This window comes from Spermophilus citellus (assembly GCF_964194105.1).
Source record: "Spermophilus citellus genome assembly, chromosome: 7".
NCBI classification, from domain to species: Eukaryota; Metazoa; Chordata; class Mammalia; order Rodentia; family Sciuridae; genus Spermophilus; species Spermophilus citellus.
The window spans coordinates 127,578,286-127,590,465 of NC_138188.1; the positions used below are offsets into that span (position 1 = coordinate 127,578,286).

At 33.9% G+C, this 12,180-nt stretch overlaps 1 long non-coding RNA gene across 1 annotated transcript in view; it reads left to right on the top strand.

Annotated features, from left to right (window-relative positions):
• The window catches only part of LOC308653922, a 130,101-nt gene extending 120,311 nt beyond the window's left edge, over positions 1-9,790 (top strand). Inside the window, exon 4 of the long non-coding RNA XR_014023136.1 lies at positions 9,676-9,790. This is a non-coding gene — a long non-coding RNA (uncharacterized lncRNA). The remainder of the gene's footprint in view (positions 1-9,675) is intronic.
• Positions 9,791-12,180: the final 2,390 nt, after the last annotated feature.

The window sequence follows — 12,180 nt, forward strand, 5'->3', positions numbered from 1 at the left end:
ACAACTCAACTACCAGATGGGGCATGGGTTGGGAGGTATACAATTTCAGCCACTAGAACTGTGTTCCCCCCAAATTCTCTTGCTCTTTATATTTGAATACTTGGTTGCTTCCCCATGGGACAAGAAATGAATTACATTTGGGATTCTTGAATGATTGCCAAAAAAGGAATTGACTCTGAGAAATGCCGTTTTTCAGGTTCCCATAGTGTGCCATAAACCCAATTATGTAAGCTGAGGGTTAGGAACTGGGCTGATATGAACACAAGAGAAAAGATCTACATAAGAGTCATAAAGAATGACATAGCTACCTTCTGAGGGGTTAAAAAGATCTATTACACCCATTTTGAAACTTGTTAAGAGGGTGAAAATCACATAAAGATGATGTCACAAACATACTAATAATCTATTTCATGTATTAGTCACAAAATATTTCCTCAATAATTTTCATGATTTTAAATTGATGCTGAGGGCCATTGCCAAGTAGGAATGACACATCAAAATTTCCTTGCCAGCATACCCCATGTTAAATGGACTTGCCTTGGAATTTCACTGTTGACATTGCATGTAAGGTGACCTTGCTCAAGGACCAGGGCGGATCCGGGTTTAGAGCTGATCAGGTTTAAGGCGTTCTTGGGTTTAAGGCGTTCCCGGTTTAAGACAAGTTTAGGGCGTTCCCGGTTTAAGACAATACGGGTTTTAGGGAAGTTGGAAGTTGAAGATTATTGCTGCAGGAAATAGGGCGTTCCTGCTGCCTGAGCCCCCGTTGAGTTCTCGGGAGATTCAGAAAGTATTTTGGGAAAAAAGCCTCGTGGAGTAGGTGAATTGGGCGGCAGCAGAACTGGGATTTCCCCAGAACGTGTGTGTAGAGGCTGGTGTGAATTCGGGAATAAAGAATTGCTGTTTGAATCTACAAGGTGTGTGGTGGCTCGTGATTCTGTGCCCAGCCAAGACATTGGCAAATTAGGTCAGGGTATGAGAAATTATAAACCTCAGGACTGTTGCACACTGTTATTTACTTTTGCGGGCTCATAGGCTGTAAAATGATTCTTAAATCATCAAAACACAATTAAAAGAATCATATTTCATGGTTTGTGGAAATTTCATGAAATTTAAATTTCAGTATTTGTAAATACATTCATATTGGAACACAGCCATACTCATTGATCTTTTATAGAAAAAAAACAAAAACAAAAAACAGTGTGAGCCCTTAACTGGATTTTTCACTCTTTAGAGCCAAAGTCCATATTTTCTACATTTCTGGTGTCCCATTGATTGAGGAAAATGAAGGAGATGCTCACTGATAATTCAAGATGGCTCACCTGCTAGGCATGACTGCCAACTCAAAACAGATAAAAGCCATTCTTGTAAACACAGAATAGGGTAGCCCAGAGGGATTTTGTAGCATTTGAACTCCTAATGTTTCAAAGAATGTTTGCAAATTGAGCAAATGCTCTGTATAATGAGTTTGATTATTTCATATTCATTCTACTTATGAAGAAAGTTTAAACTTGTGAGATAGATAAGTTTATAAAAGAAATGCATACAAAACACACATACATACACTATAGTAGAAAAAAAAACAAAATATATGGAGTGAATAAGACAGGACAACACTAATGTTCAATATAAAATGATCACTCAGTGTGCAATAGGCACACATTATCATTGATTTTGTTCCCTTCACTCTCACAATAATCCTTTAAGGTTGCTTTACTACTGTTGCCATCTTAGTGATAAAACAAACAAACAAACAAAAAAGAAACTTATTAAGTAACTCCTGCAAATTTCAAAAGTTGTGGAAACTTGATGAGAATGCAGCTTTAATTCTCCCTAGTAGGTATCTATTAAGGGGTGAATTGTGTTCCATTCAAAAATTTAAGTGAAGTCCGAAACAACAAAAAATCAGAATCTGACTGTATGTGGAGACTTGAAAGAGGTAAGTAGGTTAAAATAAGGTGATTATGGTGGGTCCAAATCCAAATTTATTGATGTCCTTATAAGAAATGGAAATTGGGATATAGACACCTACAGAAAGAAGAAGATGGGGCTGGGGATGTGGCTCAAGTGGTAGCGCGCTCGCCTGGTGTGCGTGCGGCCCGGGTTCGATCCTCAGCACCACATACAAACAAAGATGTTGTGTCCGCCGAGAACTAAAAAATAAATATTAAAAATTCTCTCTCTCTCTCTCTCTCTCTCTCTCTCTCTCTCTCTCTCTCTCTCTCCTCTCACTCTCTCTTAAAAAAAAAAAAAAAAGAAAGAAGAAGATGAGAATATACCTGAAGAAAAGCCATGCTCAAATTGAGGAGAGAGGCCTCAAAAGAAACCAGCCCCATCATGTAACATGAAGATTTGAGTTGGGACTCTGGAACTATGGGAAAATAAATTTTTATTATTTAAGCCACATGGTCTAAGGTACTTTTCTATGGCACCCCTAGAAAACTGATAGGGTATCTAAAACTGAAGAGAAATGTAAGGCTGAATATGTTTCATTAAGAATACTAATAAAATAATTTTTTATGAATGAATGCACATACTCAACACATTGCATTTTTATTTGTATATTGTGGGGCTTACCATTTGCAATATAAATATATAAATATTGTTATATATATATATATATATATATATATATATATATATATATATATATTGTTGTAAGATTCCTAGATATACTGGGAAACTAGTAAGACAAAGTTCGTTTTCTCATGAAGCTTACATTCCACTGGTAGAGAGCCAAAAATTATGAAGACATAAAGAGCAAATGTATTTCAGGTAGAAATAGAAACGTTATGGGAATTAATTTATCTATAATAGTTGTGAAGTACTCTAAAGACTTTTGAGATAAAACCATATAGTAAGAAGGCATGTAAAATATTGGGGAAAGAATCTTCCAGAAAGGGGCCAGAAGTTCCATGATAGGGGTGCTATTGGAATATATAGTTGATGGTGGAAAGGACATGGTAACTAAAGCATAATAAAAAAGGGGAGGGGTGTTGGGAGTTGAGTTTAGAGAGGTAAGTGGGATGTAGGTCCTGTAGGGCTTTTTCTATTTTCAGTGAGAGATTTAGAGGGATTGTAATCTGGGGCATAAAATTATGTAATTTGAACTTTTAAATTTCACTCTGCCTGCTCTTTAATTCAGGTGAGCCATGGTCACTTAAATAAAAGTTTTAGCTGTAAAAACCTTGGAGAGTAAATAGATCCAGGATGTATAGAAGAGGTAATGTCAATGTAACCAAGAACCTGAATGAAGATTGTGGAAGTACAGTTATGGTACCCTCAGAGGAAACATACACAGTGAATTTTCTTTGGGTTCTGGAGAGCTCATTAAAAATTCTGTTTTTGTTTGGTTTGGATGCGAAGTGTCCCGCAAAGCTCACTTGGGAGACAATGCAAAAAAATTTGGAGGAGAAATAATTGAGCTATAGCCTTAACCTAATTAGTGAATTAATCCCATGAGTGGTAACTAGAGGCAGGTGGGATGTGGTTAGTGGAAGTGGTTCATTGAGGGGATGGCCAGGGGGTAATATGTTTGTATCTCTCCGGTGGAGTTTCTCTTTTTCTCTGCCCTCTGATCATGATGTGAGCTGCTTCCCTCCTCCACACTCTCCTGCCATGATGTTCAGCCTCACCTCAAGTCCCAAGGAACGGAGCCAACCTTTCATGGACTAAGACCTCTGAAACCGTGAGCCCTCAAATTAACTTTTCTTCTTCTACAATGTTCTGGTTGGATCTTTTAGTCGCAGCAGTAAAAAAACTGACTAAAATGATTTGCTATATCTATCTTTATATATTAAATCATGGAGAAATATGAGGTAGATATAGGACATACAAACATGGAGGTCAAAAGGAAGGTGGAGTTCAAGCCATATATCTGAATAAGATCATACTAGTAGAAATTGTAGCTTGAAAAGAAAAACAGAGTTTAAGAGAAGCTTAGAGACATACAGCATTAAAAACTAGCAAAAATACCTGAGAAGAAGCGATCAGTGAGTTGAAAAGAGGATCAGAAACATGTGGTGGGTTTTTTAGGAGCTTAGAAAAAGTTCCATCAAGAAGAAAGGAAAGACAACTAACTATGTTAAGGTGTAGATATTGCAACTTTTAGAACAACAGTTTCAATGAAATAAAAGGAAGGATTAAACTCACCTGGGCTGGGTAGGATCAGATGAGAACTAAAAGTGCAAGAACAGTTTTGATAATATCTGAGAAGTTTTAATAGGAAAGGGAGCCAAGAAAAATGAACAGAAGCTGGTAGCTGGTGTGAAATGTGAGGTTATTTAAAAAATTATGGAGAGATGTTAGGAATTTTGTTTATTGTTTTGTTTAGCTGTTGGGAATAATTTAGGAGTGAGAAAACATGATGATTGTGGAGCAGTTAATGGATGAGAGGAATGAGGGTCTTCATCCCATGTAGGAGAAAATTGGCTTGGATAACAGCAGACATCTTCATGTCACAAGAGGAGTGACACACTATCTGGGTTTAGAAGCGCATACATGAATGTGGGAAGATAACATCAACTATTGTGATAAATATTTTAAATGATATTTGATGTAAGATCTTTAGTGTAGAGTAGTAGGGCATAATGTGTTTAGAGATAGAAAAGAAGGTGTGAAATGGTCATTTAAGAGCTTAGGGAAATGTACTGGCATGTTCACATGTGCTAAGTGCTCATTTGAGATTTGTAAATATAAATTTAAAATGAGATCAGTTCACACAGTGGAGGAAAATTTTTCCAGCCATAGACAGCTGTTGAGGAGACGGGTGGGTGAATGGCTGGATTTCACTATGGTTGGAGGTTTGCCAGCAAGTAGGTCAAAGGGTGACGAAATTCGAGGAGGATCAGGCCTCAGCAAGGCATTGGTCATAGTACTGCATAGTTATCCAAGGAATCTAAGAAATCTTGGCTGTGTAAAAATGGAGGTAAGGACAGGGGTGTGGAGGACTGTGAAGAAAAAGATGGACTTGGAGAGGAAACAAGTAGAGTTAATTATTGAAAGTTTGTGAAAGGCTGACATGTAGCTGGAGCAGATTATTTCAGTAATTGAACAAGAAACTTAGACTGTGGTATTGAAATAGGATATTTTAACTGCTGATTTTTGAAGTGGGACTGATAAAGATGGACACAAAATTCAACAGGGAATATCTTAGGAGTTGAGGAGAACAAAAATTTTGGATGGGTCAACGTTAAATTTCCAAGAGCAACTAGAGTAACAGTGGAGAAATTTGTAAGCCAGTTAACTAGTGACAGTAACAAGAATGGCTGTATGTCTTCACTGAAAGTGTGAGGAATTCCTTAGATCTTAATAAAGTGCTTTGACCCTTCCTGAATTTGCAGTCTGATAAATTGGGTTTTAGAGATAAATAACTTATTTATCACACCCCTGCACATTAATGATCTATTAATGTGGAGTGATTTTGCCTATAACATCAGGATTTCTGAAAAGATGCTTCTGATAAAACCTGAGAATTATTGGCATATATATAATTTACACATCAGTCCAATTGCTTGATTGACTTAATAAAAAGTTATAGTATTTCTCATAGTGACCTAGAATTTGCATGTTATTTGGAAATTGTGTTTTCTAGTTTACAACAAAAGTTCAAGTGGTGGAGTATAAAACATTTGAATGATTTCTGTCTAGAGTACAAAGTTCTCCTTAACAGATATTTTTAAAAAGTGGTCAATAAGCTAATAAATATTTGTACAACACAATCAAATAACTATAGCAAGAAACTTGAGAAAGCATATTAGAATGCATTTTACATTAAAGAGTAAATTTGAATCACTCATAAAATATTTATTCTTTGATCTAAAGATATATACTTGAATCATATGAAAGTAGGCTCTGAGATAGAGCTAAAAGTGAAAGGGAATGATATATTATGAAGGAGAAAATCAGTAGTGCTGGATTGTGAATGCCACTGTATAATAGTCCTTTCTAAAGGAATATGAAAAACTTGTACAGAGCATATTCGGAAGGAAATTTCATTTCCTGACTGGCATAAATATCAACATGACTTATTTAACATTTTACTTTCATACTTGACAAATGATTTATTTTTTAAATAACCAATAAAGATATTTACAGATTCCCTTTTAAAAACATGGTTTTTTTAAAAAGTAGGGGCATATTCTTAAAATCCGAATAAATGGAACCTTTCTGTACATTACCAAACTTAAATCATAAAACTGTAAGTAGTATGTGCGCCATCTATTGGCAAAAGAAGCACAGTGTAAAAAAATCATCAAAACCACGGTCTAAGGGCTTTTTAATTAAACAAGCATTATTTTATGACACATAGAGTGATGTTTCATTATAGCAAATATCCCAATATATCCACAGCAAAATTGGGTTTATTGCTATTGTGCATAAGTCCAATAAAAAAAGACATAAGATCAGGACTCGGTACATCATAGATTTTATCTCAACTTTCTGTCAATATGAAGTATAAACTTGTACATTTTGTTTAATTTCCAACATACCAACATATATATGTCACCTTTTATGGTGTTTCCCATACATTCTTACTCTGAAATGAGAGATGCTCAGGAATCCTGGATATAAGCCCTAGAAGTCATTAAACATAAGACCTTACCTTTAGGAACATAGAAATTACTAAATACATTATAATTGAACATACAAATGAATTGGAAAATTATAAAACAAAATAAATTTTCAAATTTTTATCATTATGCTTTCCTCCTTGCTCAATTTAATTATTGGCTTTTTGTTTTTACAGTTGCACAGTGTTTATTGATTCTCTAAATTTGAAAACTTCTTTGTGAAGCAGAAACAAAAGTGGAAATTAAAGATATTTAAATTTAAAAAATTAGTTACATTTTAATTTAAATGTTAAAAAATGGTTAGAAGCATCACTGAATTTTATTATTATTTTAGTTTGCTTTTGCATAACAGTGATTTAAATTTCTCTTGAACAACATTGTAAACAAAATTAATATTCTTTCTTGTATCCATTTGAAGAATAGTAACATTAGGAACTGATCATGTCTTGTATTGATTATCAGGAGGGCCACTGAAAGCAAGCAGTTCATATAACTTTTAGGAACATTCATATGCTTTAATTAAAAAAATGATTTTCCCCATAATATATCCTTGAGATATAATAAGTAATTCATTGGGAGAGTAAAATCATGTTCGATATTTCCTACAGTGTTGCATTCATTAACAACTGAATATAAAAGTGCAGGTGGGATTATTCAACAGTAGTTAAAGCCCCAAAGAATGTACAGTTTAGGCACCATGATCATAATGTTTATGGTACATTCTTTGTCATCAGAGTTGAGATCCTTAGTTGCAGGGGAAAAAGCCTAAATGTCAATCTTACCAATTTAGAAATAAAAATGGGAAAGCTAAATTAAAATAAAATCAATTTATAATTTCACATCTGAATATACTTAACATAAAATAATGTGATGCTAATATACTTTAAATAGTAAGAGAAATTGATTAACTTTTTATTATAGTTTTTTGGATGTTGTTGTAAGTGGTACCTCCTTATGATCTGTACCAGTCACTCTGTTGTCTGAAATATTTGATTCCTTTATAAATAATAGCACTCATGTACTAAAATAAAATAAAACAGAACAGAATAAGGAGGTGCATGCTGAACTGTTTTTCTTCAAATTCTTAAATATCTCATGTGAAAATAAGACATGGAAATATCTCTATTCTTTTTTCTAACCTAAACACTAAAATTTTATTACTCGACTGTTTTAGCCATTAAAATATTAATGAGTTAACAATGAGGGCCTCCACGTTTTTCTTGGAGGACAAGGGGATGGAGTTTATTAGGTGAAGGTGACAACATTTGTAAGGCTCCTGAGTCTTTACACACTGTTCAGTCATCACGTTGAGCCTGAGGCATAAACACATTGAGTCTTTGTGTCTAGATTGCCTGTTCATTCTGTGATGTTAAAAATCATTTCAGTACAAATTTAAACAATTTACCAAGATATATATCCAGAACTCCAAGCATATGCTTGCATTATCAACTTGATGGTCTTTTGTTTTGTTTTGTTTTGTTTTGTTTTAAAAAGAACAAAGTAAGAAGTGAAAAGCAACACAACTTTAGCAGGTGAGTTTTTCTCAAGATTCCACTAGGTCTTGTACGAATGTCTTAGGATCTGAAGTTTGAAAATTCATTTATTTATTCAGCAAGATCCATTTACTTGCCACTATTTGCAATATTAAAGTGATAATTTTAAATTTTTTATTTAATTCACTATAATATTGTTTCAGCTTATATGAACATATGAAGGAATTGATAAACAGCAACTTGCAAGATACAAAATATTTTCCTCAATGAAGGGAAATATAAATACTTATTTGGATTTGTATGGAGTGTCATATAGAGATATATGATTTTTATTTGAAATCATACTATACTGATTATGGAATCTTTTAAAATTTTGAACTGTTGGTACAGCCAGAATCACATTTCCTCTAGCATGGTATCCTAGTATGAAAATGTCTACCAAGAGAACAAATATCAAATGTCCCATCTTCCTCCAAAATAAGAAAATAGAGTATTAAAAAAAACTCACCAGAGTAACTTACAATGTTTTCATTTATATCACCTAATAAATAAAACAGGAATATTAGGCGAAGAAGGCAATTTAAAAGGACATTTACACAAATGACAAAATACTGTTTTAAATGAATAAGAGTCTGATGAAGGTGCAAAGGGATAGGTGCAAATATGGAAATAAATGTTTCTTTTCTCTTTGCACCTTCATCTGGACAACTGTTATAATTAATAGGATATCATTTATTTTCTCATGTGTTTTCTTTAAGTTTTTTTTTTTCTTACAATGATACTGCAGACACTCAGGAGGCATTTGTTATTTAAATTTCCTGATTTCAAATGCTCCATAACTATTTGAATAAATTAATTTTTGAGTCAAATTTATCATGCTGTTCTCAGTCTGATTTTTTTTAAGATAGAAGTATTTTGGCTACTTTTCAGTTATTCAAGCATGAAAGAGCCACATTTTAATATTCTCAGACATATTTGGAAAGATTTTCCATCCTTGGTTAACTCAAGCTTAAGTACAGAATGACAGGCTATCTGTGTACCCATCTGTTACCAGGGCCCACAATTCATCTCAAGAGGCAGTTGAGGATAGAACTAGGGTAGTGCATGTGAATTAATGCTAGAAGACAGAAGAGCAGCAGGGATTCTCAATCTCTCTCCTTTCCCTCCAAGATGAGACTTAGGAAGGGAAAGTTACTATGAGAAGTAAGGGACTGTGGTAGGTTAATTTCCAAATACAATTTTGCAAGGAAGGAGTAGATTTAGTAGAAAGGAAGTATAGATAAGAAGGAAAACGGTAATGATTTAAGATTTCCAGAAATCAGAATTAAGTTCATTACTATCCTGAATTAAGTAATGAATTAAGTTCATTACTATTAGAGGCTTATAGTGCCTCTAATATCCCCAAGAGGCTTTAGGAAAAGACGGGATGTTTTGTTGGTAACAATCACTGGGGGAAAGGAGCTACTGTCATTATTGCCTGAAGGATAGGGATGACAGTTAGTCTGCATGGGAAAAATTCCTTTCAACAAAAGATTGTCCTTCCCCAAATTCAGCACTGCGCTTGATGGAAAAGACAGAAGAAATGTCCTAACCATTGATATTTTAAATTTCAGGTTTCTCCTTTCACCATATGGCAGATATCAAATGAATGGCAACAAGGACTGGAGCCTTTCTAGAAGACAAGACTTTTTAGCCAGCTCATATAACAGCAAATATCATAAACTGTTAACAACCAGACAAATTGACTTTGTGTTTAATAGATGCTCACTATGAGGTTGGTGACCGTTTCCATTTCTTCTCTGAAGGGTACAAATAGCAAGAAACTGTTGATCTATATGTCCTGGAGCTATTCTTACAGGGTTATGTAGAGTCCTCTTCAGACTGAAAAAAAAAATTATGCTGATTGTGGAGCAAAACATTTTGGACAGAAACCATACAGTCTCTCAACAGCTGAGGAAGACTTGGCAGGACAGACAACAAAATAAGAGAAATGACTTTCCTCTCCTAAGATAATCATATTGAACTTTAAGCTCTGTGTGGCGAAGGACCTTACCCTATAGTTCCTTAATGTTTCCTGCAGCATCTAGTAGAGTCATATGTACATTGTTAATATTCTATGAGAGTCAAGTCACTCCTAGATTTCACCAACTAAAATTAGATATTTAAGCCATAATGATACTGTTATTGTTTAAGTAAGTAGAAGATTTTATTTGGGAAGTAACACAAATGGCTTGGCATTCATTGGGATTAGAAATCTCCTTGAAAGTCAAGAGATAGAAGATATTATGAATGTATGAAATGAAATAGAAAAATAAAAGACAAAAATTTGAGGGGCAGTATTTACCATATTTTCTGTATATAGCATGGGAATCAAGTGAGGACCCAAGTGAGGGACAATCAATTATGAATGCTATTGACAACATACTGGCTTACCATCAGTAATTTTTTCTGGCAATGGTTTGAGGTGTAAGAAAATATCCTAATAAAATGATATAAAATAGAAGGGGAAATGTTTTATTTCTCTTAATCATTGGCATAGGAAAATCTTGCATATAGTTTCATACTCATGATAAGCACATATGTGAAGAATAGTGAAGAAAATTCTTGAGGTCAAACTTACTTTGGATGCTAAGAATCCATTTTTTCAATTTGATGATGCTCTCATTGCAAAGGAGAGTAAGACGTTTTTCAAATAGAGAATCTTTTTCAAATGGCAAGTTTGTAGTTAACTTTCAGCTAATCTCAATCCTAATTAAAAAAAAGCAGCACATATTCAGTGTATAATAGGATAATTGTGTAAATGAGGGTCTTCAGTTGTTGAATTTTCCTTTCTACTTTCTTCAAGTCTCTCAAAATTTATTTTGTCTAGGAAAAATTAAAACAGTATCCATAGAAGGTGGTAGTTCTTTTTCTCATGAAAGTAACACCCTGGATAGATCTTTTAGGAAAAGATTAACTAGATTATAATATGGTTTCTCCTCACTGAAAGTACTCCCTTTGAGATGAAGGAATTAGGAGAGTGTTTCCAGCTGTTGGCAAATTTGATATGTGGTAAGGATTAATTTTCCCAGGACAATTAGAGGAGCAAGCTAAATACATTAAAGGAGCAAAGGCAAAATATTAAGAAAAATAGATTGCATATCAGTGTCTATTAAGAAACATATGCCCCCCACTAAAATGTGAGGTTTCCCACTTTTCATGATTTAAGAATCCTAATTTCTTCTTTAACCTGGTTCCTAAATAATAACAAAAAAGATTCCTGCAACATAATTGCAAATCATTTTAGCCTATAGGTGACATAGTTAAGGAAAACTTTTATTGTCAAGCTTTTGGATAAGGTAATCAATAAATCCAAAATATTTATTAAAAGCCTATATGGTACAAATCTAGAAATTTAAAATATCTCAGATATTGCCTCAGCCCACAACGTTCTTGTACTCTCATTAGGGAAGATAAATGCTTTCTTTTTAACACTTGTTTAACAATGGCAAGGGGAAAGCAGGGATGGTAGAAACTCTTACTACATCACTCTTGCCAACATACTGTGTTTTTATAATTGAAAACAGTATTTAATGTTTTGTAATCATAGGTTTAAAAACAAATTTCCTACCAAGTGAGCACAGAATCAAGAATTTAAACAGTTAACTCTTATTTATTTACTTTGCAAGGGGTTATGGATAGCTTAGCACATGATAACCTGTTTTAGAAATTTTAACAACAAATTATAAATCTCTGCTTTGGCAACTCAGCTACTGAGAGTTTTCCTTAGATCTAGTCTGCTTTAGTCATGCTAAATCCACACTAAGTACATAAGCCTGATTTTTCCTATTTCCCAAGTAGTTCAGAAAAACAGAGCAACTTCTAATCCCCACTCCTATATTACCTACTGCTAAAATTATAACTTTGTGATTTGTTTATATCTCATCTAGATTGATGGAGAGGAAATGAAGGAGGAGAAGTAATTGGTGATAAAGTTGAAGGGAGAAATTAGGAAAGGATGAGATCAATCAGAAAAAAATGGAATGTAAGGAGAACTCTATAAAAATTCAAAAAAGTAAATAAGAAAAGCTATGAACCTCTAAAATTAAATCATAGCAATATTTCATCTGAACTTTTTG